A 24,758-nucleotide genomic window follows, 5' to 3' on the forward strand; every position below is an offset into this window, starting at 1 on the left:
AATATCTCCGTTTTCGATCCTCGGGAGCTCCGTTATAAGATGATTATATATTCAGTCGTAACACGTCGTATTCCGGACCTACGGTTATTGAGATTAAGTGCTTTTTTCATTGTGCTTTACTCGCCGCTATCGCAGATTGCGAATTTGGTTCAAACATGATTGCGTGGTTGATTCACGGCAGTGCAGCGAATCAGATCCGCCGGCGCAACGTAACGAACGTGTATTAATGTAAGTACTGCGTCTTTTAACACGTTACATTCATGTTATAAATTAAGTGGCGCCATAGATGAGAAGGCTTCTTTCGATAATTAAATCAGAATGGCTGGACATTGATTTGGGTTCTGTTCCACCGGAGAACGACTCGTATGACATTTATTTAACTGGTGGTACAAAAAATCTGCGAAGTGCTGTACTGAAAACAGCATGGTTATTTATTAAACGGACTCTTACTGATTACGGTCTATGTATATGATGCGTATTTTAGCTTGTTACTGGCCAAAGATCCTCACAACCAGTTTTTGTTACCTTCCTCTAAAGCTGTATTTGGAAACTGCACAGTAATTCAGTACCAAAATACTGCAGCGAAGTTCTGTGTTTCACACAGCTGAAATGTATTGTACAGAATTAAACTGCTTTTCGCGGAAACTTTGGTGTTGTATTTCACGCGTCATAAAATAAACGAGAGAAAGATTGCCAAAAGCGAAAACGGGTCAGGAGGTGCAGTGTAGCGCGAAAAGCGAGAGGGCTGCCAGCCGCGGTGTGGCGTCCGCCGCGTGGCCGTGGCGGCGCTGCGATCGCTGACCGTGCTCTGCCGCGCCGCGCCGCGAGCCTAGCTCGGTCAAGGTGAGCGCGTCCTTCACGCCGCCGTTAAGGGCAAGCCGGCCACAGCTGGAGCTGGGAACGCCTGCCTCCGCTCCTCTCCCGCCCAGTGTACCGGCGTGGCGTGCATGGCACTTCCTCTCTGTCTGGTCGCGTACTGCGACGTGCCTTGCCGTCTGCGCAGCCTGTCCATAAGCGGTTCGAGGCTTTCATCTCCACCTCACCTCAACAGTTTGGACAATACGCAAAGGCCTTCTTCTGCGATCATACCTACAGTGTCTATACAGCGGCGATGTTCTTAAGGACAATATTATGGAAGTGAAAGAGGAGTTAGATGAAGATGAAATGGGAAATATGATACTGCGTGAAGAGTTTGACACAGCACAGAAAGACCTAAGTCGAAACAAGGCCCGGGGAGCAGACAACATTCCATCAGAACTACTGACAGCCTTGGGAGAGCCAGTCCTGACAAAACTCTACCGTCTGGTGAGCAAAACGTATGAGACAGGCGAAATTCCCTCAGACTTCAAGAAGAATACAGTAATTCCAATCCCAAAGAAAGCAAGTGTTGACAGATGTGAAAATTACCGAACTATCAGATTAATAAGTCACAGCTTCAAAATACTAACACCAATTCTTTACAGACCAATGAAAAAACTGGTAGAAGCCGACCTCGGGGAAGATCAGTTTGGATTCCGTAGAAATGTTGGAACACGTGAGGCAATACTGACTCTACGATTTATCTTAGAAGAAAGATTAATGAAAGGCAAACCTACGTTTCTAGCATTTGTAAACTTAGAGAAAGCTTTTGACAATGTTGACTGAAATACTCTCTTTCAAATTCTGAAGGTGGCAGGGGTAAAATACAGGGAACGGAAGGCTATTTACAATTTGTACAGAAACCAGATGACAGTTATGAAGTGTCGAGGGACATGAAAGGGAAGCAGTGGTTGGGAAGGGAGTGAGACAGGGTTGCAGCCTCTCCCCGACGCTATTCAATCTGTATATTGAGCAATCAGTAAAGGAAACGAAAGAAAAGTTCGAAGTAGGTATTAAAATCCATGGAGAAGAAATAAAACCCTTGAGGTGCACCGTTGACATTGTAATTCTGTCAGAGACAGCAAAGGACCTGAAAAGCAGTTGAACGGAATGGACAGTGTCTTGAAAGGAGGTTATAAGATGAACATCAACAAAAGCAAAACCAGGATAATGCAATGTAGTCGAATTAAGTCGGGTGATGCTGCGGGAATTAGATTAGGAAATGAGACACTTAAAGTAGTAAAGGAGTTTTGCTATTTGGGGAGCAAAATAACTGATGATGGTCTTAGTAGAGAGGATATAAAATGTAGACTGGAAATGGCAAAGAAAGCGTTTCTGAAGAAGAGAAATTTGTTAACATCGAGTATTGATTTAAGTGTCAGGAAGTCGTTTCCGAAAGTATTTGTATGGAGTGTAGCCAAATATGGAAGTGAAACATGGACGATAAATAGTTCAGACAAGAAAAGAATAGAAGCTATCGAAATGTGGTGCTACAGAAGAATGCTGAAGATTAGATGGGTAGATCCCATAAGTAATGAGGAGGTATCGAATAGAATTGGGGAGAAGAGGAGTTTGGGGCACAACTTGACTAGAAGAAGGGATCGGTTGGTAGGACATGTTTTGAGGCATCAAGGGATCACCAATTTAGTACTGGAGGGCAGCGTAGAGGGTATAAATCGTCGAGGGACACCAAGAGATGAATACACTAAGCAGATTCAGAAGGATGTAGGCTGCAGTAGGTACTGGGAGATGAAGAGGCTTTCACAGGATAGAATAGCATGGAGAGCTGCATCAAACCAGTCTCAGGACTGAAGACCACAACAACAACAACCTACAGTAGCACGTAGCGTTAAAAAGGGCTTCAGGGTCCGATGGAATCCCTATCAGATTCTATAAGGAATTATTATCCTGTCTAACGAAAGAAACCCAAGTGCCAGACTTCGGATCCAAAAGTGTCGTGTTCGATTCCAGTCAGTCCCAGAATTTTTATCAGTTGCTTACCACAATTTGGCCGGCCGGAGTGGCCGTGCGGTTCTAGGCGCTTCAGTTTGGAACCGCGTGACCGCTACGGTCGCATTTTCGAATCCTGCCTCGGGCATGGATGTGTGTGATGTCCTTAGGTTAGTTAGGTTTAAGTAGTTCTAAGTTCTAGGGGACTGATGACCTCAAATGTTAAGTCCCATGGTGCTCAGAGCCATTTGAACCATTTCTGAACCACATTTTGCAGCTCTGACCATGGCTCTTAATGTGAAAAACCAAAGGTCGGTATCGGCCGGCGTGGCTGAGCGGTTGTAGGCGCTACAGTCTGGAACCACGCGACCGCTACGGTCGCAGGTTCGAATCCTGCTTCGGGCGTTGATGTGTGTGATGTCCTTAGGTTAGTTAGGTTTAAGTAGTTCTAAGTTCAAGGGGACTGATGACCACAGCAGTTAAGTCCCATATTGCTCAGAGCCATCTTTGAACCAAAGGTCGCAGGAAGGCAACTGCATAATACATCTGACAGGAGAATGCCTATTTTAAAGCACTGCAGTGTACAATCAACTTTCAAGTTGATGACAGCGTTAATTTTACCGTAGTTATGCGAACAAAAAAATGGGTGCCCAGTGAGAGCGTGCAGCTCACAACAGTCTACGAGAATGGAAGCAGAAGTTATCTACAAAACTATCCTCCTATATCACTGACGTCTTTATACTGTGCAGTCTTAAAACATATTTTCAGCTCGAATGTAATTAATTACTTCAAACAGTGTACCGATCAGCATGCATTCCAAAAACATCGGTCATGTGAAAACACAATTCGCGCTTTTTTTCATATGACTTCGGGAAAGCCACTGACCAAGGCAATAAGGTGGACGCAGTACTTCGTAGTTCCCGCGCAGCATTTGACTCATTACATCTACAGAAACCGACTACTGCATAAAGAGACTAAAGCAAAGCACAGGACTGTAAACAGGGGCTGTCAGATGGGCAATGTGTCAAGCCTTCAGCGACTACCGTAGTGGAATCTTACCGAAAGATCCCTCGCAACACCCCCCACCCCCACCCCCAAAAAAACAAAAAACAAAAAAGTTCTTGTCACATACAATGATTGTCAAAGGCACCTAGGTCAGTGACCTGATACTCAAGAAGTAACAGAGGTAGCGAAACTGAAAGTAGCAACGCAAAGGCAGAAATTATGAACTCAGAACTTCTGTCAGATTCAAAACAGAATTTGCCTCTGACTTGGTCCCCTTTTAAACAAAGTATACTGTGAATGTCTCGAACAAAAAACTGTGTCCAGCAGTTGGAAGAAAGCGCTTATCTAAAGAAGGGTACCAGAAGTGATTCACAGAACTGTGTGTGTGAAATCGTATGGGACTTAACTGCTAAGGTCATCAGTCCCTAAGCTTACACACTATTTAACCTAAATTATTCTAAGGAAAAACACACACATCCATGCCCGAGGGAGGACTCTAACCTCCGCCGGGACTAGCCGCACAGTCCATGACTGCAGCGCCTCAGACCGCTCGGCTAATCCCGCGCGGCGATTCACGATTCACAGAACTACCGTCCTACATAAATAACACCTGTCTGTTGTATAACACTGTTCTGATCACAAACGTAATGGGTATCTCGAACAACAAGACCTCCTCCATGCCAAACAGCGTGGATTCTGAAACAAATCAGTCATAGAAACCAAACTGAAACATCCTGAAAGCAGCAATTACAGCAAACAAGTGGATGCAGTAATCCTTGACTTTCGAAAAGCTGGACTAGACTAGAGTGTGAATTCCTAAGAGACCAAATTGCTGAGGTCATCAATCCCTAGACATACACACTACTAAAACTATCTTAAACTCATGCTAAGAACAACTCACACACACACACACACACACACACACACACACACACACCCGAGGGAGGACTCGAATCTCCGGCGGGAGGGGCCGCGCAATCAGTGACATGGCGCCTCAAACCTCGCAGCCACTCCGCGCTGCTTCCGAAAAGCATTTGATTCTGTTCCATACCAATATTTGCTAACAAAAGAATGATATACGGGGTATCAAACGATGTTTGTGGCTGAACTGAGGCTGTAGGAGGATTTCTTGGTAGGGAGGGCACAGTATGTGATCTCAGACGAAGTACCATCGACAGAAGTAGAAACAACCTCAGACGTGCCTATGAAAATGTGTCACGACCTTTGCGGTTCATGTCGGCCGTTAATGTCTTGGAAGATAGCATTAATAGCAGCCTCAGGCGTTTCACTGATGGTGCAGTTGTCTACTGTGAAGTACTATCTGAAAATCTATCTGGATATAATTTTAAAATGATTCAATGACTGACAACTTGCCACTGAATCACACATTACAATTCCGTACTGTAACATCCGTGTTCCTCCCGGCAAGGACTATTTAAATGACCTTGTGTACGCTGTTATTTGTCTAACAGTGTCTTCGCGAACCCTACGGGAGAGACATGTATGAGTTTCTAGCAACCCAGCTGCATTGTTCACTTATTACTTGCTCTTGAATACGTGTAAGTAGGTTTTCGGGTAAGAGTTTGCCAATAATGTTTTTAACCACCATTTTCTGGTTCTTATCATCAGTACACTAATTGTAAACAGGAAATTTTCTTGGTTTCGCTCACGACTGTCGACTCAGTCGCTTCTGAATCAGACAGTTAGATTTGTCCTTTCCCGAATGAATCTTTCACATTACAGCGCAGGTGGGCTGCTACCAAACTTCCTGGCAGACGTGACAAAACGGAACTCCCACTGGGAACCCAGCCTTTCGCGAGAACGAAAGCGAAACTTTTCTGTCCGGAGAATCATAGAACTAAAAGTAGCGACTGGTCGAGTGGACAACAAATGGCATATAACTTAACTTCCTGTCTCATCAAAACTGTGTGGCAGATCGAGACTAGAATACACAATTTTGCCTTTCGCGGGCAAGAGCTCCACCGACACAACTCACAGCTTTACTTCCGCCATTACTTAGCTTTACTTCCGCCATTACCTATCTCCTACCTTCCAAACTTTACAGAATCTCTCCTGCGTACCTTACTAGACTAGCACTTCTGGGATTAAGGATATTGCGAAGAAACGGCTTAGCTACAGTCTAGGGGATTGTTAAAGAACAATGGAAACAATCCCCTAGGCTGTAGCTAAGCTATCCTAAACAATGGAACACTCCCTTACGCCAGTGATCGACAAACTTTTTTGCTCAAGAGCCAATATTAACATAGTGGAGCAACATCTCGGACCCCATATATACCGATCTTATTATTAACTGATAACCAACACATGTGTCCTGAGCCAGCAGTCTATTATATAGTACGGACGCGATAAGCTGAGCCTCAATTAACGATCGTTAAAAGCCTTTACCATTGGGAACACTTCGTGTCAACTGTTCTGTTTCAGACTGATACCACCTTAGCGACCCCAAAGCTGGCATAATGTAATTCCCTGAAGAAGTTGTATTGTGTTGTCTATGTAAGTAGGTGATCAACTGTTTAATAAAAGTTATTGTACTTTTATTTTAAGTGCGTCATGTATATAAGACACGATTGGTAATTTAATTTCATATTTCTTGTTGAAAATATGTACTGAATTTGAAGATGACATCGTCTGTAATGAGCATCGCGAATCCATGTTACTTCCGTGTCAAATTTTACCACAGCAGCTGATCGCAATACTTGCAGACGCCTGTGAGTTGTCAGTACTGAAAGACAAACAATAAAACTCTCTGTTCACATCCTATAGACCCACAGTCGCCGCGCTACTCACTTTTCTGCCCCTGAGGTCAATGATCAACTTTACTTAGTTAACGGCAGAACTCACCAACGTCCACTAATATTAAACAAATCTTAGAATATTACTGTCTCTGAAAGTATTTCTCTTTGTTGCTGAATGGGAATGCTACACTCTTAAGAGGCTCGTAACGTTAGTTGAGGTTTTTTTGATTCGGCTGTTAGTTGCTAGATGCTGTACTATTATAAAATACGACTGAGAAACGCGAGCCGCGCCAGTGCTTGATCAGGGCCGCAGTTTGACTACCGCTGACTGATGCTGTGACTGAACCATTTTTCCGCAATGCCCTCTCTTCCAGGTGTGCTTGTCCGACAGGATATGCAAGACACATGTAGTAAACGCGAAAGCAAAGCTGTGACGAAACGTCGTTACATGGGCCTTTATAACTCAGTTTACTTTTTCGTGGCATTACTATGTGACTTATTTTTCCAATGTGAAATGTATCTATTAAACTGCATTACTCTTCCCATCTCATCTGTAGCTGCACTCTTGGACAAAACTGAAATATGAGAAACAATACCATACAACGATTAAACCTTGTGTGGTTTTGCGCTTGATATCATTACAGTGGTCCGATCAGGAATTTCTCCAAGTGCAACCCCGACACCGATGCTCAACTTCAGTGCTGCGGGAGCAGAGGCTCATCAAGCCTTTGTTGTGTGTCAAAGCATTACAGGTGCTCCTCTAAATGATTTTCGTAACAAGTGTACTGATCCAATAAAATGTTTCCCATGCCGACTGTGGGGGAACAGCGTCGTTAGCGAGAAGGTGAGATAGACACTCGGCCTGCCTGGGCGATCGAAGGGAACGTTTTTCTTAGCACGAGGAAAGAACATTCTACTTTGACTTGTGACGTCCGAGTACTAAGTTTACACGGTTTGTGTCGTGCCTTCAATGTCTGAGCAACCAGTAGCTGCGAACAACATTTCTGGAGACCCTTTATTGCTACCTCGACATGAGAATTCAGTAAACAAGTGGCTGTCTGGGAAGTTGCTTCCCTTGTGGTCCTATTCAAGAAGAGCAGTCGTTAGCTGGCTGTCGGGGCGCGCGTTCTGGATAAGAGTTACGGCTGCAGGCGCTCTTGGGGCCGTCATGCTCTGAATACGGAAGCTCGAGCAGGGGGCTGGTTCGTCGTGCTTACCAAACCATGGCAGAGGTCTACCGGCGGCAGTTCCCGGCGACAAACAGAAGCCGTGGCTTGTATACTGCCGGAGCTGGCTACGTAAAAATGTTAACATCAAAGAAGAAAATATAATCCTCTCCAGAGAGAAACTCACAAGCTGTAGTCTGCGGGGATGAAAGCGCGAACTGGGAACGCTCATTCTTCTGCAAGGTCCACAGTACTATTAATTTATTTACACTAAAAATAATATGATCTCAACTATCACCGTGTATAGCGATTGGCGGTTGAACCTTAACATTAATAAATGTAACGTTTGGCGAATAAATAAGCGAAAGGAAGGAAGATTACTGTTTAACGTCCCATCGACAACGAGGTCATTAGAGACGGAGCACAAGCTCCGGTTAAGGAAAGATGGGGAAGGGAATCGGCTAGGCCTTTTCAAAGGAACTGTTCCGGCATTTGCGTTAAGCGATTTAGGGAAATCACGAGAAACCTAAATCATGAAGGGCGGAGGATCCGGATTTGGACCTTCGTCCTCCCGAACGACAGTCCATTGTGCTAATCTTTGCGCTATTCTCTCTGTATAAATAAACGAAGAAACCCATTACTGTTTGATTGCACCAGTGGCGAAATATGACTGGAAACATTAACTTCTGTAAAATATCTAAGAGTAACAATCTGAGCGGTCGGTAGTGAATGACCACACATAATAAACCGTAGAAAAAGCATTTGCTGGGCTGACATTCACTGGCAGAATATTAAGGAAATGTATCCACGAGAGAAGTGGCTGACAAAACATAAGTAAAACCGGTTCTTGAGTATTGCTCACAAGTTACCTTTACATGTACTCCTTTCCACAGAGAGAAAGCAAATTAAATAATGAATACTGATTTCCCTCGTCCGTGGATGAAAATAATCCCTGAACGGGGAATGCTAGGAACGGAAGCCTGCAATCGGCCCGTGGTGCGTTGGCTGTTGGGAGAAGCCACGCCTGCTCCTCCCAGGACAGCCAGCTTCCAGCTTGTAAAAGAAACGAACGAATAATGGGTTAACGTGTCACAGAAGTGAAAGGAAACTGAACATCACCTTAATGTTTGAGTAATCGAGTCGATAGAAGGACCACGTATAGCCTCTTCGTTCATTTTTGTAAATTATATTAACAGTCACTGCACACACAGATCAATACTCTATTACAATGGTTACCTACTGCTGCACAGTACTGTCAGACTTGGTCCACACTGGGGGGATACGACATGCGATGTGACGCGCGATGCGGCACAAAACAACTTTCATCGACGGAGAGCACAGAAACGTAGAGTTCTTCGCCAGAACGTAGAGTTCTTCGCCAGCAGTATACGCCGGGAAAGCATACATTCACATTCACAGAAACGTAGTTGAAGCGACTTAACTGGTTCACACTAGGACGCCAGCGATACGATATCGACAGGTATCTCTGTCTATCGCCCTGCACAACACGAAGTGCGGTCGCTCCACGCAACTTGTGTCGTACGATACATGGCACGGCGAGGAAAATTTCAAGTCATCCGACGTGCCTCAAAAAATTGGCTTTATGTAGTCACTTTCTCAGTAACACTTTTACACTTTCCATGAAAAATTAAAAATTACTGTTTTGGATTCACGCGTGTTTTCCAATAGGCAAGTCTTTCTCATTCGATTTTGAGGAAACTACTGGGTAAAAACATTTTTCCCATCTCTTTTAGCCTGACATCACTGCTTGAAAGCAGAAGGGTGGAAGGAGTATATAGAGGGTCCATACAAGGGCAATGTACTTGAGGGCAATATTATGGAAATGGATGAGGACGTAGATGCAGATGAGGTGGGGGATATGATACTGCGTGGAGAATTCGACAGAGCACTGAAAGACCTAAGTCGAAACAAGGCCCCGGGAGTAGACAACATTCCATTAGAACTACTGACAGCCTTGGGAGAGCCAGTCCTGACAAAACTCTACCATCCGGTGAGCCAAACGTATGAGACAGGCGAAATACCCTCAGACTTTAAAGGCTATTTACAATTTGTACAGAAACCAGATGGCAGTTATAAGAGTCGAGGGACATGAAAGGGAAGCAGCGGTTGGGAAGAGAGTGAGACAGGGTTGTAGCCTCTCACCGATGTTATTCAATCTGTATATTGAGCAATCAGTAAAGGAAACAAAAGAAAAATTCGGAGTAGGTATTAAAATCCATGGAGAAGAAATAAAAACTTTGAGGTTCGCAGATGACATTGTAATTCTGTCAGAGACAGCAAAGGACTTGGAAGAGCAGTTGAACGGAATGGACAGTGTCTTGAAAGGAGGATATAAGATGAACATCAACAAAAGCAAAACGAGGATAATGGAATGTAGTCAAATTAAGTCGGGTGATGCTGAGGGAATTAGACTGGGAAATGAGACACTTAAAGTAGTAAAGGAGTTTTGCTATTTGGGGCGCAAAATAACTGATGATGGTCGAAGTAGCGAGGATATAAAATATAGACTGGCAATGGCAAGGAAAACGTTTCTAAAGAAGAGAAATTTGTTAACATCGCGTATACATTAAAGTGTCAGGAAGTCGTTTCTGAAAGTATTTTTATGGAGTGTAGCCATGTATGGAAGTGAAACATGGACGATAAATAGCTTGGACAAGAAGAGAATAGAAGCTATCGAAATGTGGTGCTACAGAAGAATGCTGAAGATTAGATGGCTAGATCACATAACTAATGAGGAGGTACTGAATAGGATTGGGGAGAAGAGGAGTTTGTGGCACAACTTGACTAGAAGAAGGGATCGGTTGGTAGGACATGTTCTGAGGAATCAAGGGATCACCAATTTAGTATTGGAGGGCAGCGTGGAAGGTAAAAATCGTAGAGGGAGACCAAGAGATGAATACACTAAGCAGACTCAGAAGGATGTAGGCTGCAGTAAGAACTGGCAGATGAAGAAGCTTGCAAAGGATAGAGTAGCATGGAGAGCTGCATCAAACCAGTCTCAGAACTGAAGACCACAACAACAACAACAACAACAACACTGCTTGATAATGAACTCAACGCTCAGAGTTAAGGATATTTCGCAAATACGGAAGCCACCGGGCATATTTTGAAAAGTTTGGAATGAATAATGTAGTTGCTGGCCAGCTTACCTTTGGTTCCTTTCAGGTCATCGATTGCTGCATACGAAATATAGCTAACATACTAAAATTGTTTTCAACGATGGAAAGACAGCGAAACCTCTTTCCGTTCTTGAGAAAATATATGAGACGCAATGGACGTTTTCCGCTAAGGTGGTGGCAGCTGTCTTGTGTTTCTCTTTTTCGTATGCTGCTGATACAATACAAATCGGGAAATGAAAAATTTACTGAAATGAAAACACACCTGGAGTCATCCGCTGATGATGATGGTTCCTCATTTTAGGAAATATTGAGACAAGCGTAAAAGAAATCTCAAGGCTAAATTCTTGTTACTGCCGAATGAGCAGCTGGGCAAAGGCGAGAAGACACGTCCGGGCGTTTCTTAGCATCATGAGGTTCTTCCATTTCCTCAAACACATTGTCCACCTTTATGCAGATTTCGCCATCCACTGCTATTCCATCGATGGTGACTGATCTCACTTCAAATCCAGCAACGTTTCTTCTCAATACTCCTTAAGCTGAATCATATACTACTTTGCGAAACTGAATAGTTGTAAAAATACTATCCTACATTTATTAATTTGCGACCGATAGTTACAAGCACTGACGAAAAAATACAATGCAATATCTGAAGGACGATGTCTTTTCAAATTTCGCGCCAGTAACATAAGAGTGGCGCTGATAGTGCCACAATGAGGATGCAAATCATGTCTGCTTTCAATGCACGCTGTAAAGATGTGAGATTCCACGTGGTGCGTTGTTGTTAGTCAAGAATGACTTAAGGCGACGAAGACGCAATTATCAACACCTGAGTTTGAACGAGGTCGTGTAATAGGGCTACGAGAAGCTGGATGTTTCTTCTGTAATACTGCAGAAAGACTTGGCAGGAATGTAGCCAATCCAGATGACAGTGGCAGCGGTGGTCACGAGAATGTAAGATCGCAAGAATGTCGAGCTCTGAGCGGCCATGTGACACTACTGTGAGGGACGTCCATCATTTTTGGCGTATGGCTCTGGAGCACCGTACTGCATCTGCAGCAATGATCTGAGGCAGTTGGTACCAGAATGAGAGAACGAACTGTTACAATCGGGTACTTCAACGACAGCTCCGAGCCAGGCGCCCTGTTGCGTGCGTTCCACTGACCACAAACCACCGCCTTTTGCGACTTCAGTGGTGTCAAACAAGAGTTCACTGGACGGCTGGGTGAGAGTCTGTTGTGTTTTCTAATGAAATTCCGCCTCTTGGTCAGTGATGGCCCTGTGCTGGTTTGAAAAATGCCAGCTGAGAGCCTGCAACCAAGCTATCTGCATGGTGGACACTCTGGAGCTACAGCTGGAGTTATGGTCTGGGTTGCGATTCCAACAGAATAAAGCTTGCCCACATACCGCTGTTGCAACCCAACATGCTCTACAAAGTGTCGACAGGTTGCAATGGTCTGCCCGATCACCAGGTCTGCCTCAAATCCACCACGTGGAACGAGACGAGAACTCCAGCGTCTACAAAAACAACATTATCCGTCCCTGTATTGACCGACAAGTGCAACAGGCACGGAACTCCATCCCACAAACTGATATCTGACACGTGTACAACACAAAGTATTCACGTTAGTCTGCTTGTATTCAACATTTTGGTGGTTACACCTGTTATTACTGTACCAGCATTTCATATTTCCAAAGTTTATGGTTCAAATGGCTCTGAGCACTATGGGACTTAACATCTGAGGTCATCAGTCCTCTACAACTTAGAACTACTTAAACCTAACTAACCTGAGGACATCACACACATCCACGCCCGAGGCAGGATTCGAACCTGTGACCGCAGCGGTCACACGGTTCCAGACTGAAGGGCCTAGAACCGCTCGGCCACAACGGCCGGCTGCAAAGTTTATCTCGCGCTTACATTAACCTGTGATCTTGCAATGTTAATCACGAAAATAGTTTACCTAGAAAAATATATTTCCGAAATTTCATCACTTTACATTAATTTTTGGTGCTGTGTTTTTTGGCGTCATTGTATGTACTACTTTTAATGAAGTACCATACCAGGTAGTAGATGGTGTTAAAAACGTAAACTTTTCATGGTGGCATTTTTAAAGTCATCAGATATTCACCATCAACGCTTATTATAATAAGTAGCCTCTACGCAGGTGAAATAAATCGAATATTTGTTTCCTGCTTTGCCCGAGTACCTGATATTGGTTATTCCGAAAAGTGGAAAATGTCACTCTGTAGACGTTACGAGAAACTACAGCCGAACTAGGTTTGAAATTTACAGGACTGTACGGGTGCGCCCCCTTTTCTTGTTTTTTTCCAGTTTTTTGAGCTTTAAATAACGATAAGCCTCAATAACGACCTCTTAAGAAGAGGTCCTGATTGCAACTGAAACTGAAACAGAAACATGATTCGTGCTGTTTTGTTGCTTGTTGTGCGGTGTTGTAGAGAACGTCGTACCATGCCAACGGCAACACCAATTTCGCACCAATAAATGCCTTGTCGCGCGACCTTTAGGCCTTCTGCAGCGTCTCGTATCACCTCAGTGTGAACAGCGCCGTTTACGAGAGTAAATATTCCGGACCGGCACGAAGTCATCCGACTAACACCGATCAGCGGCGAGGGGACAAGTTAAGGCGTGCGACGTGTAGGTATTACATTTTCCAAACAATAATGTACTAAAAATGTACTAAATCTACAGCCATACTGCGCAGTACTCTTTGAAGTGCAAGCAAGGCACACGGGTATTTCCCACTCCACTACGTATTACGTTTTCTTCCTTTCCCACCGGTCAATTGAGCGCGGGAAGAAATACTGAATGCCACTGTGAGTGCTGCAAAGACTCGTGTTCGCGGTCCCTGCGGATGCGATACGTAGGGCACTGTTTATATTATTGGACTGCTCATTTTATTGTGGTTCTTGGGAATTAAGTTTACACGTTGTATTTTCACTCGTCTGACAGTCCTGTTCCTTCAGCATCTCAGTGACGCTCTCGCATGGTTCAATCAAATCTGTGAGCATTCGCGTTGCCTTTTTTTATATAATACGTTGAATATCCCCTGTTTTATTTGGCAAGCGTCCCACTCACTTAGCAGAATTTTAGGATCCATCCATCGACGTCGAAAACCTGCTTTAACTAAGATTGATCCGATACCAAAGCCTCACGAATTGTTGTACTCAGGTATTTGTACGAGTTGACTGATTTCAAATGTGATTCATTGATATTGTACATTTTTATTTCTAAACATTACAGACCTGTTGCTAATCTTTGCATTTCTTTGAAATTTTATCCACACCTGACTGAATATTTGCACAGATTTTTTTCTACATAGTCCTGAATTACAGATAACGACATCATCTGCGTAAGTCCGAACTAATTTTCAGTACTGGGTGTAGAATAACAACCGCTACCAGTTACAAATGAACATGATAATGCCTTTGTTTTAACGAGTTCCACCCCAAATCCTGTATTATGTCCGTGACATTCTCTCCTCTGTTTCTCGATAATACAAAACGTTCTGCCCTTCTTTGAAGTTTCACGATGTATTCCGTTATTCTATCTGATAAGGGTCCCACACAGCGCAGCAGTACTCCAAAAAGAGGACGGACAAGCATAGTGTAGGCTGTTTCTTTAGTAGATCTGTTGCAACTTCCGAGTGATCTGCCAATAAAACAGTGTTTGGTTCGCCTTCCCCGTAACATTTTATGTGTGTTCTTTCCGATTTAAGTTGTACTTAATTGTAAACCCAGGTATTTCATTGAATTTGCGGCGTTCAGATTTGATGGATTTATCGTGTAACGGAAGTTTAACGGATTCCTTATAGCATTCGTGTAGATAACCTGCCAATTTTCGCACCATACAGGTATCTTATCTAAATCGTTTTGTAATTGTTTATGGTCTTCTGGTGACTTTACTGGACGATAAACGCCATCTCCAAACAACATAAGATGGCTGCCCAGATTGTGTCCTAAGTCGCTTATATAGATAAGGAACAGCAAAGGGCCTATAACACTACCTTGGGGAACGCCAGAGATCACTTCTGCTTTACTTGATGACTTTCTGTCAATTACTACGAAATGCGACCTCTCTGACATGGAATTACGAATCCAGTCACATAAACGAAGAAATATTCCACAAGGATGCAATTTCACTACAATCCGCTATTCTGATACAGCGTCTAAAGCCTTCTGGAAATGTAGAAATACGGAATCAATCTGAAATTCCTTGTCAATTGCACTCAACACTTCGTATGAGTAAAGAGCTAGCTGTGTTTCACAAGAACGATATTTTCTACATCCGTGGTGACTATGTGTCAATAGCCCATTCTCTTCGAGGTAGTTCATAATATTCGACCTTAACATATGTTCCGAAATAATGCCGCATATCGATGTTAATGATATGGGGCCGTAAATCAGTGGATTACTCCTAACGCCTTTCTTGAATATGGGTGTCACCTGTGCAACTTTCCAGTCTTAGGGTACGGATCTTTCCCCGAGCGAGCGGTGTGTATGATTGTTGAGTATGGAGCTGTTACATCACCAAACTCCCAAAGGAACCTCATTGGTATACAGTCCGGACCAGAAAAAGTATTTTTATTAAGTGATTTAAGTTGCCTCATTATTCCGAGGATACCTACCTTTAAGTTACTCATGTTGACAGCTGTTCTTGATACGAATTCTGGAATATTTACTTCGTCTACTTTGGTGAAGGAATTTCGGAAAGCTGTGTTTAGTAACTCTGCTTTAGCAGCACTGGTATCGACAGTATTTCCATTGCTGTTGCGCAGGGAAGGCACTGACTGTTTCTGGCGGCTAGCATAATTTACGTTAACAACCAGAATCTCTTTGGTTTTTTTGTCAGGTTTCGAGATATTAAGTTTCGTTGTGGAAACTATTATAAGCATCTCGCATAGAAGTCCGCGCTAAATTTCGAGTTTCTGTAAAATATCGCCACTCTCGGAGATTTGCTTTCGTTTAAAATTGGCATGTTTTTTCCGTTGTTCCGACCTGTTTTGTGTACCATGGGGGATCAACTCCATCGTTTGTTAATTTATTTGGTACAAATCTCTCAATTGCTGTCAATAATGTTTCTCTGAATTCAAGCTACACCTGTTCTACATTTCCACACAGGAAAGAGTGGAGTTCGTTTCTCAAAGAAGGCGTCAAGCAAATTTTTATCGGCTTTTTTGAATATCTGTATGTATAACATCTCTGTACTTCTTTCATTTAAGCTCTTTGACTATAACTCTGTTTTCCAATGTAAACTCGTTTGATGCTGTGAATGCATTAGTGTCTGAAGTTACTAACGCCGTAAGTGAAATCATTATATCAAAGACGTAATGTGGAAGCACCATTAATTAGCATGATGACTGTACACACGTACTGAGTAAAAAACGAAATATCTTTGAAAAAATGTGAAAAAAGATATGGATAAACGAGATTCATGTGTATAACATTTTACAACACATGTCGCTCAGCCACTTTCAAAGGTTTCATTTGTGTCTATTTAGTGATCATCACATTATTTGTTTTTGGTTTAAACAGTGATCTCCAACACTGGGTATGGAAACATGTACCCGAATGAAAAACGCCTGAAGATCGACTCAAGTTCTAAACCGGTCGTGTGTTCCATAAAATTTCTATTATGACTACTAGGGGTTGTTGTTCTACACTGTATACAGGTACAGTCACAGAGTTCAGCTGCATCCATTAACATTGTCTACTAGGTAAATAACATGCAACACGAACAGTTATGGGCCCAAAACCCTTACCTCAACCACACCTGAAGGTTCATCTACACCTGTCAAAGAAGACATCCTGTATCAGTTTCCGCTATTATTAAGCCCCGTGGAAGTGCCCCACTTCTGATATACAAACCGATATCCCTGTCAGTACACGGAAGTTTTTGGTATGCAGTTGGACCGTTTCCTTGGTGACGGATGTCCCACGAAGCACGAGCTAGAGGAGCGGCGGGGCGCCGCGCACTCTACACGTTCCGCGCATTAGCAGTCGCCCTTGTAATCGCGACATTTGCATGTTATCGGCCGCTGGTCTTCGCTAAGCCCCTGCCGCCTCCCAAGAACAGAAAAGCGCCGGGGGAGCGCTCCCGGTACCGAAGTCCGCAGCAGATCTGTCAGAATTTGCATCAGAATGGCGACCGTGTTTACATATTTCTTCGAGAAGCAAAACGCCCCCGTAGCGAGTTCTTTCGTCCTAAGCCAGACAACAACCTTCATCACGTTCCTTAATGCCCGGACGTGGTCTCTGCCCCCCGCCTCCGTTGGTCGCTGTTTACCGTCCTTGGGTGTCTTTGTTTGTAAATATTACCAGAGAAATCCTGCGATCTATTCGTCGCCAGTGCAACGGACAGTGAGCAACGGGAGGGGGGATTTTAAACTGTGTCGCTCGTAGTACCGCGTGCATTTCGCAATTAACACACATTTCTCTACGTACAGCGGAACTACGTGGCAGTTCGTCGAACACCCACTTCCTACCCAGACGATCACAAGTTTTGCTCTTTTATGACTTCTGACTCAAAACTTCATTTACGAGCGGTCCGTCGCTTCTGTATTTGTTCTTCTCGGGCTGCCCAATAATGAATGTGTTGCAAGATGCCAACTCCTGGATACTTTCTACGTACGCTACCAGTCTACGTCTTGTGTTGGCGGTCAGGAATGTGTTAGTTCCTTCAAAACTGGGAGACCTCTCTTCAAGATGGAAATCACTGACAATCCGATCGAGTTAACGGCTCGCTCCTAGCATACTAGCTTATTAACAACCGCATTCCTCCCTACATTTAATGACCGTCTTATCGCCATCCCGCTCGTTAACTTACTTCTCTTGACGCCACAACAGCGAATACCACAGACTGTTCTCATTTCTACAGACATTGGGTTTGGCAACCACCCGGTTTCAATGCGCCTTCCTCGGGGATTGACTTTGGACCCTTACTTCTTTCGTCCCTTTCAGACCTGCTCACCATGCAGGTCCGTAAAATTCAAGAAATGGAAACACGATGCAATTTGGTTGTAATCGACAAAAATTCACAAGTCGTTACAGCTAATACTATAACTTTTTCTCGCATTCTGAAAGACGGTATAATAATCACAGGTAAATCTGACTTCATTCTCACCAATCGTACTATGAAGTCTTGGAAGAGAAATATAAGCAGTTAAATGCTTCTATGAGAGACAGCAAGAATCATTTAGTTCTTGCTTGTAATCCAGCCATCTGAGTAACTGTATATCCTCCGTAAGAGAACGAGACAATGACTGAAACAGTGAAACAATAATAATAATAATAATTATTATTATTATTATTATTATTATTAGTCTCAACTCCCAGAGTGGAAGACGTTAAGTAAAGACGGTTCATTTTCCTTTCTTCTTGTTCTTCTGGTTCTTTTTATTTGCCCACCACTTTTTCATTGTTTGCGAGTATTTAGCTCTTCTTTCTTCGCTCCATTTTGTTCCGGTTCTTCAGGCTTTTGCCTCCGGTAACCTCCCATTTTTTCTACTTTTATTCTCAAATTGTTCCTTACGTCTATTTCTTCTTTGGTGATTTTGGCTAATTCCAAGTCTTTTTCAGCATTTTGGATCCATTCTCCTCCATTAGCAAGGGAATCTACGTATTTTACTCTTCTTTATGTTAGTCTATGTTCAGGAAACCTCATTATGTGGCCATAGAATTTGAGGCGTCTTTTCCTCATGTCTGTCTCTACATTAGAATATTCTTCAATTTTGGACGTTTTCTGTAGTCTATATCCATTCTCGGTCCAGCGTGGTCCCAAAATTTTCCTATTATTTTTCTTTCTTTAGATTTTCTACATCAGTTTTCCTGTTAAGCACCAAGGTTTCGCTGGCATATAACATTGATGGTTTAATAACTCTTTTGTAATGACTAATTTTGGCATTTAATGATAATCATTTTTTATTATAGAGGTTTTGCACTAATCCGAAACCTTTATGAGATTTTTGTATTCTTTATTGTTGTACATATTTTTCAGAGATAATTTCTCCTATATTTTTAAAGTGTGATACTCTGTTAATTTCACCATATTTGGTTTGTAATTAGAGAATTTCTATATTTGTTGTTGTGAACACTGTCTTTTCAAATTATATCTGCAGGCCGACTTTCTCTGCGCATTCTTTTAGAGTTTCTATCTGTTTTATAGCCATCTTACAAGAATCTGCCATCGTCCGCATAGGATAAGTAGGGGATTCGTAGGTTATTTTTTTGGTTCCTAATGAAACTGGTCTCCAGCAATTTTCTTCTTCAAGTTTCTTTTCCCAATCTTCCACGACTGTATCTAGAACTTCATTGAACAACAAAGGCAATAACCCATCACCTTGTCTAACCCCAGTTTTTATCTCGAATGGTTTTGAAAGTTTTCTCATAAATTTCATTTTGGATGTTGTATTTGTTAATGTCTGCTGAATTATTTTCTGTATTCTCCGATGAAATCCTGTTTCTTTAAGAGTCATAAATAGTGTGGGTCTGTGGATTGAGTTATAGGCCTTTTGAAGTCGACAAGACATATACTGTAGGCTTGCCTCGCATCTTCCTTATTCTTGTGATTAATTTTAGCTTTAAAATCTGCTGTGGGTACGATATGTTTGGCCTGAAACCAACTTGGATATCTGAGATTTTGCGTTCTAGCAGTTGTTGTGCTCTTTCAAGAATACAAGCTGATAATATCGGATATTATTATTATTATTGTTTCACCCTTTCGTTCATCGTCTTGCATTCGACATTTCCGCAAATGTACCACAGAATAAAACTGTACAGGACTGGAGTTACTGGAGGAAATGCAACTGATTCAAAAATTGTGTCACAATTTCGTAATCAGATCACAGAGGAATGTACATGATAACATTTACGTTTCTTCACATGATATCCTACATGATTCTTTCAGTCCCATTTTTGTACATACAGCCAAGAAATATCACTAACATTAGTATTTCCGACAAGTCTCCGGAATTAAGCGGGACAGTAAAATTGCTACTGAATAACGACTCAGCTACTACTGTTGTACGAGGTGCATTCAAGTTCTAAGGCCTCCGATTTTTTTTCTAATTAACTACTCACCCGAAATCGATGAAACTGGCGCTACTTCTCGACGTAATCGCCCTGCAGACGTATACATTTTTCACAACGCTGACGCCATGATTCCATGGCAGCGGCGAAGGCTTCTTTAGGAGTCTGTTTTGACCACTGGAAAATCGCTGAGGCAATAGCAGCACGGCTGGTGAATGTGCGGCCACGGAAAGTGTCTTTCATTGTTGGAAAAAGTCAAAAGTCACTAGGAGCCATGGAAGGTGAGTAGGGAGCATGAGGAATCACTTCAAAGTTGTTATCACGAAGAAACTGTTGCATAACGTTAGCTCGATGTGCGGGTGCGTTGTCTTGGTGAAACAGCACACGCGCAGCCCTTCCCGGACGTTTTTGTTGCAGTGCAGGAAGGAATTTGTTTTTCAAAACATTTTCGCAGGATGCACCTGTTACCGTAGTGCCCTTTGGAACGCAATGGGTAAGGATTACGCCCTCGCTGTCCCAGAACATGGACACCATCATTTTTTCAGCACTGGCGGTTACCCGAAATTTTTTTGGTGGCGGTGAATCTGTGTGCTTCCATTGAGCTGACTGGCGCTTTGTTTCTGGATTGAAAAATGGCATCCACGTCTCATCCATTGTCACAACCGACGAAAAGAAAGTCCCATTCATGCTGTCGTTGCGCGTCAACATTGCTTGGCAACATGCCACACGGGCAGCCATGTGGTCGTCCATCAGCATTCGTGGCACCCACCTGGATGACACTTTTCGCATTTTCAGGTCGTCATGCAGGATTGTGTGCACAGAACCCACAGAAATGCCAACTCTGGAGGCGATGTGTTCAACAGTCGTTCGGCGATCCCCCAAAACAATTCTCTCCACTTTCTCGACCATGTCGTCAGACCGGCTTGTGCGAGCCTGAGGTTGTTTCAGTTTGTTGTCACACAATGTTCTGCCTTCATTAAACTGTTGCACCCACTAATGCACTTTCGATACATCCATAACTCCATCACCACATGTGTCCTTCAACTGTCGATGAATTTCAATTGTTTTCACACCACGCAAATTCAGAAAACGAATGATTGCACGCTTTTCAAGTAAGGAAAACGTCGCCATTTTAAGTATTTAAAACAGTCCTCATTCTCGCCGCTGGCGGTAAAATTCCATCTGCCGTACGGTGCTGCCATCTCTGGGACGTATTGACAATGAACGCGGCCTCATTTTAAAACAATGAGCATGTTTCTATCTCTTTCCAGTCCGGAGAAAAAAAATCGGAGGCCTTAGAACTCGAATGCACCTCGTACTTCTTCAGACGGGTCTGTGTTTCTACGCGAAAACAATGTATTACAAGGACATCGTGATAAAGGTTTGAATAAAAGCGGCCCGGGATCGATTCCCGCCCGGGCCAGAGATTTCCTCCATTCGAGAAGAAGTGGGTGTAGTGTTGTCCTTACGTTCGTTACTGACAAGACAATCATCTCCAATACACTGTCGTATCGTCTTTCCATTACTAAGATGGCTGAATGGGTACGAACCGAAAGGCAATAAACTGAAATAAAAATAAGGATTGGATGATTAAGTAAATGTAATAACATACATTTCTTTCAGTTAGAACCGCCGTGTTATTCATACAATGCGACAATAATTTCCGAGTCACAGTTCCGTAGTGATAAATGCCTCAGGTGATTATTGCTCCCGTGGTAAAGAACATAACGAAGAATCGAGATAGGCGGTAGGACGGGTTCAGTGAGTCATCCATTAACAGGGAAAGGTCGGTGACGTGGCCACGGCGGCGTGCAACAGATGGCAGCACGGGTACAGCTTACAGCCACTGTGCGGCCCATGAAGCTACACTCCACGCTGCCCGCATCCATCTGTTTCATTTAAGCGCCTCCGAACTCGGTTCACAGCCAAAGCTGTTTAATTACACACTACTATCACGAAATAAATAGCTCCTGCCATCTCAGCAAGGTTTTATCCATGTGGATGAGCAACAGCAAAGCTCATGAAACAATTACTACACCTACACAACTGCTGCATGGGATGTCTATAGGATTAAAACCATCCGAACCTAACCGCAGATATTTATACAGTAAACACAAAGTTCCTTTCACAAAGTTGATACAATGCATTAAGCTGTTTAACCTTTACGAAAACAGTAAATTTTCCTGAATACTGCTAAGCATCAAGCAATCTATTTGGTACCCGTTATTTGTCAATTTTTCTGCGTCGTTTCAGATTTGCAGAGTCTATAAAGCAAATGGAGGTATTATTTATGATACTGGAACTTACCGCATCCGATCTCGGTCGACCTTCTTAATTCTGTCTGTATGTTTTTACCTTTAAAAAGTTAGTGTTACTATGTTGATCTTTTCACTTAGGTGGCGCGATGGTTGTACTGACTCGGCCAACGACATTTAAATTTTTCGTAGTTTCCCTAAACCTCTTAAGCAAATACCGGAACGCAGCCGATTATCTGTCCCTTCCTTAATCTATCCCAGTATCCGCTCCGTTTCTAATGACCTCGTTCTAGACGGTACGTTAAACCCTTGAACGCTAATTTCCACCTTCCATATTAAAATGCCTGAAGTCAGTTCACAGAACATGAAGATATTCTCTGCTACCTGCTGCTCCGAATGACTTTTAAACGTCTGTATGAGCAATAAAGGATACATTTAGTTCGATGAAACAGGTAGCGAAATGTCTTTCAGAAAAATAGTGTTGTAAGAAAGCAGACGATAAGTGATACTTGAATCCAAGATGATCGACTCAATATAAGCGAGTGACGCCCTACTTTAAGCCTCACACAGATCACGTAAGCGTTCACGGATCATGCAGCTTTTGGTTGAGCACCTATTGGGAAGACAGCAGCTTAACGTAAATTTAATTAGAAGGGAACCGTTGCTTTGTAAGAGGTTACGTGACCTGTGTACCTGGTGACGCAGATAATCCAGTACGAGAAGTTAGCTCGGCGTCATCAAGCTGCAACAACTAGCTCGTTAGTGCAAGGCACAAGTAAGGATTACACCGGAGTACGAACGATGCGAGTCTTACCCGGCCGCCCACCAAGCTCGTGCATATTTCAGTCTCCGCCAGCAGAGAATGGTTTTACAATGTTGGTGGATAATTAGCTGGCTAGAGAGAACTATCACACCAAGTGATTCCGCTCCTAATCCGTCTTGTGTAACGGCTCTCTTGTGGTTGCTCTGTGGCAAAGGCGATTCACAACATCCGAACTGCGGGGCTTAACTCCCCAGAAGGTCGATTAAGTTCCCAACAATTAGGTTCAGTGAGGATGAATCATTTAAATGGATGAGAATATAGTAGAATACTGTGGAAATGCTTTTCGTTCAGTGACAATGGGAAAGTAGTGCCGTGTTTTCTCGTAAAATCTGGCAGTAAACAACATCTGAATTTAGACAAGCTTTGTTGCGATCGTATATCGCTCTCTGGTATTACTATTTGTGATTTTACGACAGCTGCTGCATAGTTCCGGGGACAGATCTTCTACCGGCTTTGGATACTTTTTATTCCAACCTCCGGCAATGCTTGGTGTATGTAGTCAATGTGTTGCAGCAACTGTAACATCAACACGGAAAAAGATCCTGCAGGATTTAACACCACTAGAGCTCAATTCCAGGTATTCTTTTATTTGAAACTACGCAGTTTTCAGAAAAAAACGTCCATTTTCAGTTATCTGGCACATGTGGGGGATGTGCTTGCATTGAATGTGATGGTCCATTTTCGTAGCGTATTACTAATATAAAGTTGGCACAATCTATGTCTTTGATAACATACACGGTGTTTCAAAAATGACCGGTATATTTGAAACGGCAATAAAAACTAAACGCGCAGCGATAGAAATACACCGTTTGTTGCAATATGCTTGGGACAACAGTACATTTTCAGGCGGACAAACTTTCGAAATTACAGTAGTTACAATTTTCAACAACAGATGGCGCTGCAAGTGATGTGAAAGATATAGAAGACAACGCAGTCTGTGGGTGCGCCATTCTGTACGTCGTCTTTCTGCTGTAAGCGTGTGCTGTTCGCAACGTGCAAGTGTGCTGTAGACAACATGGTTTATTCCTTAGAACAGAGGATTTTTCTGGTGTTGGAATTCCACCGCCTAGAACACAGTGTTGTTGCAACAAGACGAAGTTTTCAACGGAGGTTTAATGTAACCAAAGGACCGAAAAGCGATACAATAAAGGATCTGTTTGAAAAATTTCAACAGACTGGGAACGTGACGGATGAACGTGCTGGAAAGGTAGGGCGACCGCGTACGGCAACCACAGAAGGCAACGCGCAGCTAGTGCAGCAGGTGATCCAACAGCGGCCTCGGGTTTCCGTTCGCCGTGTTGCAGCTGCGGTCCAAATGACGCCAACGTCCACACATCGTCTCATGCGCCAGAGTTTACACCTCTATCCATACAAAATTCAAACACGGCAACCCCTCAGCGCCGCTACCATTGCTGCACGAGAGACATTTGCTAACGATATAGTGCACAGGATTGATGACGGCGATATGCATGTGGGCAGCATTTGGTTTAGTGACGAAGCTTATTTTTACCTGGACGGCTTCGTCAATAAACAGAACTGGCGCATATGGGGAACCGAAAAGCCCCATGTTGCAGTCCCATCGTCCCTGCATCCTCAAAAAGTACTGGTCTGGGCCGCCATTTCTTCCAAAGGAATCATTGGCCCATTTTTCAGATCTGAAACGATTACTGCATCACGCTATCTGGACATTCTTCGTGAATTTGTGGCGGTACAAACTGCCTTAGACGACACTGCGAACACCTCGTGGTTTATGCAAGATG

The 24,758-nt window shown here is 43.2% G+C and overlaps 1 protein-coding gene across 1 annotated transcript in view; it reads right to left on the bottom strand.

The window, feature by feature from the left end:
- The window catches only part of LOC126090865 (headcase protein-like), a 746,517-nt gene that overhangs the window by 200,719 nt on the left and 521,040 nt on the right, over window positions 1-24,758 (bottom strand). The window lies entirely within an intron of this gene.

This window comes from Schistocerca cancellata, chromosome 1 (assembly GCF_023864275.1).
Source record: "Schistocerca cancellata isolate TAMUIC-IGC-003103 chromosome 1, iqSchCanc2.1, whole genome shotgun sequence".
Classification (NCBI taxonomy): domain Eukaryota; kingdom Metazoa; phylum Arthropoda; class Insecta; order Orthoptera; family Acrididae; genus Schistocerca; species Schistocerca cancellata.